The sequence below is a fragment of the Syngnathus leptorhynchus genome, chromosome 1 (assembly GCF_054491065.1).
Source record: "Syngnathus leptorhynchus isolate UIUO chromosome 1, UIUO_Slep, whole genome shotgun sequence".
Classification (NCBI taxonomy): domain Eukaryota; kingdom Metazoa; phylum Chordata; class Actinopteri; order Syngnathiformes; family Syngnathidae; genus Syngnathus; species Syngnathus leptorhynchus.
In genome coordinates this window covers 625,526-635,485 of record NC_141195.1, presented here as the reverse complement: position 1 = coordinate 635,485, position 9,960 = coordinate 625,526, and the positions used below count along the sequence as shown (strand labels likewise).

Genomic DNA, 9,960 nt, shown 5'->3' with positions numbered 1-9,960 from the left:
GTGTTTGGGTCTGAGCCTCGTTTCTTAAGGGTTGGTGTAACAGCGGCAGATTTGAAAGGTAAAGGGACAGAGCCAGAGGTGAGGGAAGAATGAATGATGGCAGTGATCAGGGGCAGCAGAGAAGGGAGAGAGGCTATGGCCAAGGAGGAATCATGGGGTCAAGAATACATATAGATGGCTTTGAATTCCGGATGAAATTAGAAAGGTCAGAAGCAGAGGGAAGTTGGAAGCAGGAAAAAGAGGGGGGGGTTGGATGGGGAAAGAAAGGAAATGGATGGCTAGACGAGTAGGGATCAGTTGCTGGTGGATAGAGGCTATTTTATTGTCAAAAAAGGACATCAGGGTGTTACAGTAGTCAGAAGAGTAAAAATGTGGAGGGAGGGAGTCACGGGGGCGGGTTGAATCATCAATCATGGGGAACAGAGCTCTGGTGTTTCCCGCACTGGCTGTAATTTTCTGCGCAAAATATTGTGATCTGGCGGAGGAAATTGCATCCTTATATTGAAGAATGTGCGTGTGAAATAACTGTTTGTGGATAATGAGACCAGTTTTCCTAGAAAGACGCTCCAGCTGTCGTCCTTTAGCTTTCAGTTGGCGCAAATGATGAGAGAACCAGGGAGCAGAGTGGGTAAAAGAAACAGTCTGGGTTTTGAGGGGGGCAAATAAGTTCAACAATGTTTGGAGTCCATTGTTATAATTAAAAACCAGTTGATCCGGGGTGTATGGAAGGGTGGTGGTGGGTAGACATTCAATGGCTGTTGTGAAATCTGCTAAATTTATGTTTTTGATGTCACGGAAGGATATAACACGGGGCAGTTTGATTTTGGACAATGTGATCTTAAGATTAAAAGAAACTAGCAAGTGATCAGAGAAGCCTGTTCCCAGATCAACAGCAGAGCAGTTAAAAGGAGTGATACCAGAGCAGCAGACCAGATCTAAAACATGGCCTTTAGTGTGGATGGGAGTCGATGTGCTGCTTAAGTCCAAAACTGTCCAGGCAAAACATAAAATCCTTAGTAGGAGTGCTGTTGGTGTTGTCCATGTGAATATTTAAATCACTCAGCAGAATGATGTTGGGTGGGAGTAAGCAGATGTGGGTGAGAAATGTGGTGAAATCATTAATAAAATCCTTATTTGGTTTAGGTGGACGGTAGATATTAACTAAAATAGTTGGTGTGGGACCATTCAGCTGTAAAGCCACAGATTTGAAGGAACTGGACTCCGGCACTAAAACAGATGAAACCTTCTAAAGGGAAATGTGCTTTCAGCAGTTAGCAAACATATTTTTCAAGGTTGTGTTAAACATATAATCATATCAATATAATATCTAGTATTGGGGGGAGGCTCGGTTGCAGTTTCTGCCAGTTCTGAGTTCCTCCCCCACGTGCTCCTCCTTTTGATGTCTTGGATGCCCTGGCTACAGAGGCGTTGCTACACTAAAGGAAGGGAGATAGTGGCTGTAGTAACGCTGATTAGAAAAGGAATGTAGTGTAGTGTGAATTGATCTTCTCGACCCCCACATTGGGAGTGCAGAGTCTGCTTTCTTCCCCCAACCAGTTGTCCTCTCCACAGGTGGCCGACTCCTGCTAAGTTTGACTTCTTGGTAAACTAACACAACACATAATAATAATATCTAACCTTACTTGGACCTTTCAGCACATATTGAGTAAATGTAGGGTAGCTGATATACAGTTCCTTAAACGAACATTGAGTAAATGTGGGATAACTTTGATGTGACTTCTTCAAACTGTATATAACCAATTTTGATCATCTGCAATCTATGAATCAAAGCTACAGTTAACTAGGGGGAGTGAAGTCCCTTTGGACTGACGGGGAACGTTTCGCCTATGCAAAGAAGCTCTGCTCATTGTCATTGAAGACTTCTTACAAAACAAACACAAAAGTAACATAAGGACAGGAAGGAAACATAAGGCTGACAAGGATCAAAAGACATTCCTTGAACCAAATAGAAAGCATTTAGTTTAAAGGAGAGTCGTAAACTCATAAAAATAAGGCCTCCTGATCTGGCAGGCCAAGGCTTCCCCCGAGATTATTCCAACAGATAACACCTCGAGGTCGGTGATCAAAGAACAATACCACGTCCAGGTGGTTGGGCTTCGAGAGGAAAACCCCCAACTCCTGACCACAGTGATGACACCTCGACGGGGAGGAGATGACCATCGACCAATCATCACACAATGTTTTGCATGCTTTAATATTCATATTGTGTTTCTTTAAAACTGGGCAACCCGGAAGAATGTGTCGTCTTTTGGTGGTCACAGAAACGCACGAGTTTTAGTGTGAGGGACCCGGGACCCAGGCCTGTATTAGAGCACTTTGTTAGGAATAAACATTTGGTAAATTTGGTCTGATTGATCTACTGGTCTTCTCTTTGACAGAACGAACTCGCAAAATTGTTAGGTGCGCCAGTGTGTGGATTAGGACATAGAAACTTGTGTTAAAGTTGATCGTAATTTGGAGTCAGATCAATAGCTAAAATCCGTATCCTAACAATTTCTTGGTGACCCTGACGTGATGTCGAGAGAAGGGTAATTGACAACTCGTGGTCTGTATCCAGGACACCGGACAGCGTCCGGGACGCTGTCTCTCGGTCGGCGAACCGTTTGGAATAAGTAAGGTGCACAACGTTGAGCTGGTACAACGTCTCCTCAACCCTGAGCGCTCATCACTGATAAGGTAAGCAGAATACCTGTTACTATAAGTCGAAATTCTGCAAATTGAAAGAGGAAATTTAAGAGGAGACTGTTGTTCAGATCAAATAAAGTGTGCAAGAGATACATACGGCAAATAAGTTTGGAACTTACGTGTGTGACGTGTACGGTAAAGTCAGGGACTTACGCGTATTACGAATAGGTCCGGGACCTAGCCTAGTCGTGGCGGACAAGGGTACGTTGACGAGCGTATTCAAATAGCCAGGTTTTTTTTGAGATCCTGGGAGGTGTGAGGCTCTCCCGAAAACATCCGGTGGTAACAGTTCCTTCTGTGAGAGATCAGACCGCTAAAACATCCAAAATGCCCCAAATTGATAGGAGTGTGTGTGAGATAGTGTGTGTGATGAGAGGAGTGCGTGTGCTGAGAGGAATGAATGGAGTGAGATAGTGTGTGTGATGAGAGGTGTGTGTGCGTTGAGAGTGTGAATGGTAGGATAAATTGACAGTAAAAAACAGTACTAGCAAAAACCAACCGTAATACACAGGCTAGTAATTTTGTTGAAGGGTAAATTTAATCCTGCATTGAGGATCCTCAAAGTAAAAAAAAAAAAAGTAAAAAAAAAAAAAGTAAAACAAAAAATTGAAAAAAATTGGAAAAATCTAAAAATACCAAGTTAAGATAGGAAATAAAAAACGGTAAATCTCTAACTCTTGAAGGTGATGAGAAGTACATGGCAAGTAGATTTCTTAATTGTATGCGATACATGCCAAAGTGGAAGAGAAAGCGGTGGAAACAGATAAGAAAGGAGTTGAATACAAGGGCATTTATCCATCTTTGCATGATGTAACACCCCCGAGTGCCCCCACACTCGGAGTGACTGCTGTTGGACCGCCGCCGTACGGCAGCCCCGGAGTGATGGCTCCAGTGGTGACGTTGGGTGGCCGACTGGTAGTGGATGTCGAGGGCGAAGGCGAAAGGGCGGATCAAAGTATTGTACAACTGATTGAACAAGCAGTAAATAGAGAGAGGCGACGGATCAGGGAGGAGGAGGCGTCCCGCGTGGACACTTCCACCCCCGCTCCGAGCTCTCAAACGTCCAACATAACGAAAGGAGTAGGTGGGCATAGACTAAGTGCCGAGAACGAGGAGCTAAAAAAGAAAGTTGATCAAGTTGATGAGCAGCGTAGACAGGAAGCTCAGATGTTGAAATGGGTAACGGAGAAAATAAGACAAGACGCGAAGAGTGAGTGGAGACAGAAAGAGCATTCACAGCGGGACAGTAGCGGTGAGGAGGAAGATGATGTTGTGATGCAACAGAGGAAAATGTTGGAGTACGCGAATCTGAATGGTAGAAAAAAGGGCGGACAGGGAGAGGGCCAGACACGGAGAGAATATAATTTGCGGAGTACTCGTGGACAGATGATACAAGCAGAGGTTCAGAAAAATGAGTTGATGTGTCCCCTAGTGGCAACAGCGGATGGTCAGCGTTACGAGCCCATGGTGCTCCGTGATGTAACTGCGATGATGGAAAAGATGCCCCCACTACACAGAGGAGGCAAGGTGTGGCTGAACAAGTTTTTGGCTCTAATGAGTGGACAGAGTTGTACACTTGGTGACATGCGACAGATGTTGGCAGGAGCATGCTCCCTAGTGCAATTGCAGGCGATTGAGGAAGCAGCAGGCACAGCGAGACTGGGGAGGGAGGTGCCCTTGCCACAAGTAGCAGCGCCCCTGTTTGACAACATTAAAATGACTTTCCCACAACCCACCGATTTGGCCCCCACTATGTTTCCTTATGATGTGAAAATGTCACCTGCCCAACATTATGTAACATGTGTGGAGAGTTGGATTGAAACCACAGGTCGCCATCCGGCTCTCACGCACGAGGCAGAGGTGCTCTTCCGGACGGCGCTGGTGGATGGACTTCCGCCAGATGTGAAGAAGCAGTTAATGTCAGACCCTGACATTCTGGTTTGTGCCGAGGAACGATTTAAACGTCATCTTTTGCATCACTGCAGAATGTTTACTGAGTCACAAGCTAAAGTTGATAACGAGACAGACGCATTATCCAAACAGTTGTTGAAATTACAGTTGGCAAAAATGCATGGTGAAGCTAGACAGTCTAAATCACAGAAAAAGGAAATGCAAATGTCACAGGCTCCTCAGGTGGTGGGACGCGGAAGGGGCCAGTTCCGGGGCGGATACAGAGGCCGGGGAGGGAGTGCACCTGCTTACCCGGGGAGGGCGACATACAAAAACCATTCGCCCAACGCATGCTACATCTGCGGCGAAACCGATCACTGGGCAAGAGAGTGCCCGCAGTATCGACCGCACGGAGCCGGCCGTCCAGCCGGAGGCCCGCCACATCAACCCGAGGAGCCGATACAACAAACACGAACAGCTCCCTCGAGTGGACGACCCTGGCAACAGCCACAAGCACACAGAGGTCAGTACTATCAACATGATGATCTCTGGTGTGGACAATTCGAATAGGGATGCCCGGGGAGCCAGAGAAGCAGCGGCCCGGCGGAGCCAATGCTTCATGTGACAGTGGAGGGAAAACCTGTGCAGATGCTGGTGGACACAGGCGCAACATATTCATCAATAAACACTGCCCTTCCTGTATCCTCACTGTCAAAGAAAACAACAACTTTGGTCGGCTTCTCGGGAAAACCACAAACTCTGCCTTTTACCAAACCACTTGAGACTGTGATCACCCAGACGGGGTGTAGACTCTGGCACAAATACATCCATTCCACGGACACCCCAATCAATTTGATGGGGAGGGACTTGTTGTCAGCCGTTGAAGCCAGAATTCTGTGTGGGCCAGAGGGAGTGATTATTCAATTTCCAGATGGCATCAGCATCCAGTGCTCACAACAAATACAACAACATGGTCAGTGGCTGATGGCGCCCCTACCAACAGAAGCAGAAACTGCAACCATCTACTGGGCCAGGCTGGAGCCAGAGACCCCTGCTGGTGGTGGTGTGTTCTCGACCTACCTACTGTGGAAACCCTGGATCTGCTCACTGACGCCATACCACCCACCTGTTGATCCTTTGCATTGCACTCTATATTATGACCGAAAAGTGATGATGTATATCGGGATTTGTTTGAAAATATTGCACATGTGGGATTTAACTTCATCACGCATTTTGATTGGTAAAGAGGGAGTTGCAGCGGCAACTGAACTGACACATGAACAAATGCAGTGGTTCAAAATGACAGAGAAAGGGGTGCCACACATTTCCCTAGCTATTGCCCCAGGACACAAGGCCAGACAATTGGGCTCAATGGTCAAGCAGTTGTTGCAACAGACCGATTGGCGGAAAACTCACATTCCTAATTTGTACTGGTCTAGGTCTCAGCATGCATACCAAATTAAACAACCCATGGCAGACAGGATTGCTGGAGATGATGTTGGTGTTCCGCGGTCCAGTAATCTGGACGGGGAACACCCAGACTCCTGTTTGCGTCCTACGTTGAAGCCTAAGCCCGGCCTGTTTCAGCCGACCCCGTGGCTGGGAGCAGAGGTGATCATTGATTTCACCGACATGTATACAAGAGTGAATGGGAAACGCTTTTTGCTTGTGTTGGTTGACGCTTACTCAGGCTGGCCTGAGGCATATCCGTGCTCGAAAGAAGATTCTGCTGCTGTGATCAAGGCTTTGATCACCCATTACATCCCCACGCATGGTTTTCCAGCCCTGATCCGCTCTGACAATGGTACACACTTTAACAACAAAGCCTTGGCCAAGGTGGAATCAATTCTGGGTTTGAAGCATCGATTCGGCTGTGTCTACCATCCTCAGAGCCAGGGCAAAGTTGAACGAATGAACCGGACGTTGAAGGAAAAAACTGGCCAAAATTATTGCTCAAATGAGAATGAATTGGCTCCAAGCGATTCCGCTTGCCTTGTTGTCTGTGCGGCAATCTGTTAACAGGCACACTGGATTTGCACCGTTTGAATTGATGACAGGTCGTCTAATGCCGGGACCAGCAACGACGCTCGTCCCACCGGAGGATGTTACGGTACCAAATTGGTCTCATACAGCATAAGGGTCCTATTTGTCTGCTTTGGTGTCCAGTGTTTCTGCACAGATTGGAGAGAAAACGGCTGCGGCGGAGGAAGGCGTGTCGGTGGAGAAACAGCTCACATGTACACGTCTACGTCAGAGTCATCTCCAGAAAGTGGACGGAGCCCAGGTGGAAGGGCCCCATTTCGTGTCTTGGCCAGGACGTCTCACGCAGCCCAGCTCGACTTCAAAGGACGCCGGTGGTATCACTACACACACCTACGTCCGGCCCCAGAGTTTGTTCCGTCAGGATGAAGACATCTGGTTGTGGTGTGGTGATGACAAATTATATGATCGCTTGCCGAAGAATGCATCAGGTATCTGTGCCCTCGTGTCTTTGATAATGCCTGTGGTGGTTGTCCCCATTGAAATACAGAATCTCAATTGGGACCTGGAGTCCCCATTGACGGAGCTCCTGAGGCGAGCCAAAAGAAACGTTTTGCCCCCGTGGTTGAGCGACGACGATCCAACATATATTGACGCTATAGGAGTGCCCCGAGGTGTACCAGATGAGTATAAACTCGTTAATCAAGTGGCCTCGGGATTCGAAAGTATCTTCCTATGGATCACCCCCAATAAAAATGTAGACCGTATTAATTACGTTCATTACAATGTCCAACGACTGGGTAATTATACAGCTGAATCATTTGCCGCAGTTCATGAACAATTGGCCGCGACGTCATTAATGACGTTCCAAAATAGAATTGCGTTGGACATGCTATTGGCTAAGGAACATGGTGTGTGTGGAATGTTTGGTGATGCATGTTGTACTTTCATCCCAAACAACACGGCACCAGGGGGACGACTGACCAAGGCGTTGGAAGGACTAAGGACACTGAATAAAAAGATGAAAGATCATTCAGGTGTACACACCGATATTTGGTTTGATTGGATGAAAACGTTTGGAAACTGGAAAGGGCTCATCATGTCTGTGCTTGTTGCTGTGGCTATTTTTACTACAATTATGATGTTATGCGGTTGTTGTTGTGTTCCATGTATTAGATCACTCACTGTCCGGTTGATCGAGAAAACCGTTGGCCCGTTGCCACCGATGGGCCAATATACCCTGGTGGCTCAACATGAGCCGCGGGAGGAAGAAAGGACCGATAGCGCACTGGTAGATATTTGCTAGAGTCGCGGGTGATGACCTCATAAATGAGGTCATGAGAGGGAATAAAGGGAAATGTGCTTTCAGCAGTTAGCAAACATATTTTTCAAGGTTGTGTTAAACATATAATCATATCAATATAATATCTAGTATTGGGGGGAGGCTCGGTTGCAGTTTCTGCCAGTTCTGAGTTCCTCCCCCACGTGCTCCTCCTTTTGATGTCTTGGATGCCCTGGCTACAGAGGCGTTGCTACACTAAAGGAAGGGAGATAGTGGCTGTAGTAACGCTGATTAGAAAAGGAATGTAGTGTAGTGTGAATTGATCTTCTCGACCCCCACATTGGGAGTGCAGAGTCTGCTTTCTTCCCCCAACCAGTTGTCCTCTCCACAGGTGGCCGACTCCTGCTAAGTTTGACTTCTTGGTAAACTAACACAACACATAATAATAATATCTAACCTTACTTGGACCTTTCAGCACATATTGAGTAAATGTAGGGTAGCTGATATACAGTTCCTTAAACGAACATTGAGTAAATGTGGGATAACTTTGATGTGACTTCTTCAAACTGTATATAACCAATTTTGATCATCTGCAATCTATGAATCAAAGCTACAGTTAACTAGGGGGAGTGAAGTCCCTTTGGACTGACGGGGAACGTTTCGCCTATGCAAAGAAGCTCTGCTCATTGTCATTGAAGACTTCTTACAAAACAAACACAAAAGTAACATAAGGACAGGAAGGAAACATAAGGCTGACAAGGATCAAAAGACATTCCTTGAACCAAATAGAAAGCATTTAGTTTAAAGGAGAGTCGTAAACTCATAAAAATAAGGCCTCCTGATCTGGCAGGCCAAGGCTTCCCCCGAGATTATTCCAACAGATAACACCTCGAGGTCGGTGATCAAAGAACAATACCACGTCCAGGTGGTTGGGCTTCGAGAGGAAAACCCCCAACTCCTGACCACAGTGATGACACCTCGACGGGGAGGAGATGACCATCGACCAATCATCACACAATGTTTTGCATGCTTTAATATTCATATTGTGTTTCTTTAAAACTGGGCAACCCGGAAGAATGTGTCGTCTTTTGGTGGTCACAGAAACGCACGAGTTTTAGTGTGAGGGACCCGGGACCCAGGCCTGTATTAGAGCACTTTGTTAGGAATAAACATTTGGTAAATTTGGTCTGATTGATCTACTGGTCTTCTCTTTGACAGAACGAACTCGCAAAATTGTTAGGTGCGCCAGTGTGTGGATTAGGACATAGAAACTTGTGTTAAAGTTGATCGTAATTTGGAGTCAGATCAATAGCTAAAATCCGTATCCTAACACTTCCAGGACTCACGATGAAATATCGCAAGACCTCCACCTCGACCAGTGAGACGTGGCTTGCAGGTGTAAACAAACCCGGGCGGACTTGCTTCATTTAATTGAGAAAGGTCATCAGGATGTTGCCAAGTTTCTGTTAAACACAAAAAGTCATACTTGTAGTCGAGGAGAAGGTCCTGTAGCAGTTGACCCTTGCTCGTGAGGGAACGGATGTTGAGTAGTCCCATTTTGACTTCACAGTGTAGATTGGAATTTAAGAAATTAGCTGACCTAGCTAGGCTAGCTAATACGCCGTGATCAACCTTCTTTTTTGTGTTTTTCGGTGGATGGCAGCGAGTGGAGGACCAGATGGTGTTTATGGAAGTAGAGTGTAGTAGTTGCGTCCAGAGCCACGATGAATGTATCTGTGATGGTGAAGTCGAGCAATGTTCGGGAAACACTGCAGCACAGGCGGGGGAGCATACCGGCAGCGCCGGAGTTGGAGAAGCTCCGTCTTCGTGTACTGGAACATGAATGATGCTGGATAGATCATTCCGGATAAGATAGTCCACCAGAGCATGAAACTCACAGCAAGGTTGTTGAGAGCTTGATGCAGGGGCAGTAAAACGCTCATCAGGGCCGGCAAAACGGCGGCCAGGCGTAAAGCAACATACAAATGTCCGGAGAGCAGCGGCTGCAATTCGCGCCAGCGTTCACTCACGACAGCTTAATTGTTTAAGGTTTTTGGGAGCACTACTTTCTTTACAACCACAAAATAAACTAATATTTTTTA

General features: G+C 46.5%; 1 long non-coding RNA gene across 1 annotated transcript; it reads left to right on the top strand.

Moving 5' to 3' along the window:
• Window positions 1-1,252: 1,252 nt before the first annotated feature.
• LOC147061362 (uncharacterized) lies at window positions 1,253-9,044 on the top strand. The gene is made up of 2 exons (XR_015068438.1): window positions 1,253-5,569; window positions 5,631-9,044. It is a non-coding gene; the product is annotated as an uncharacterized LOC147061362 (long non-coding RNA).
• The last annotated feature ends 916 nt before the right edge of the window (window positions 9,045-9,960 follow it).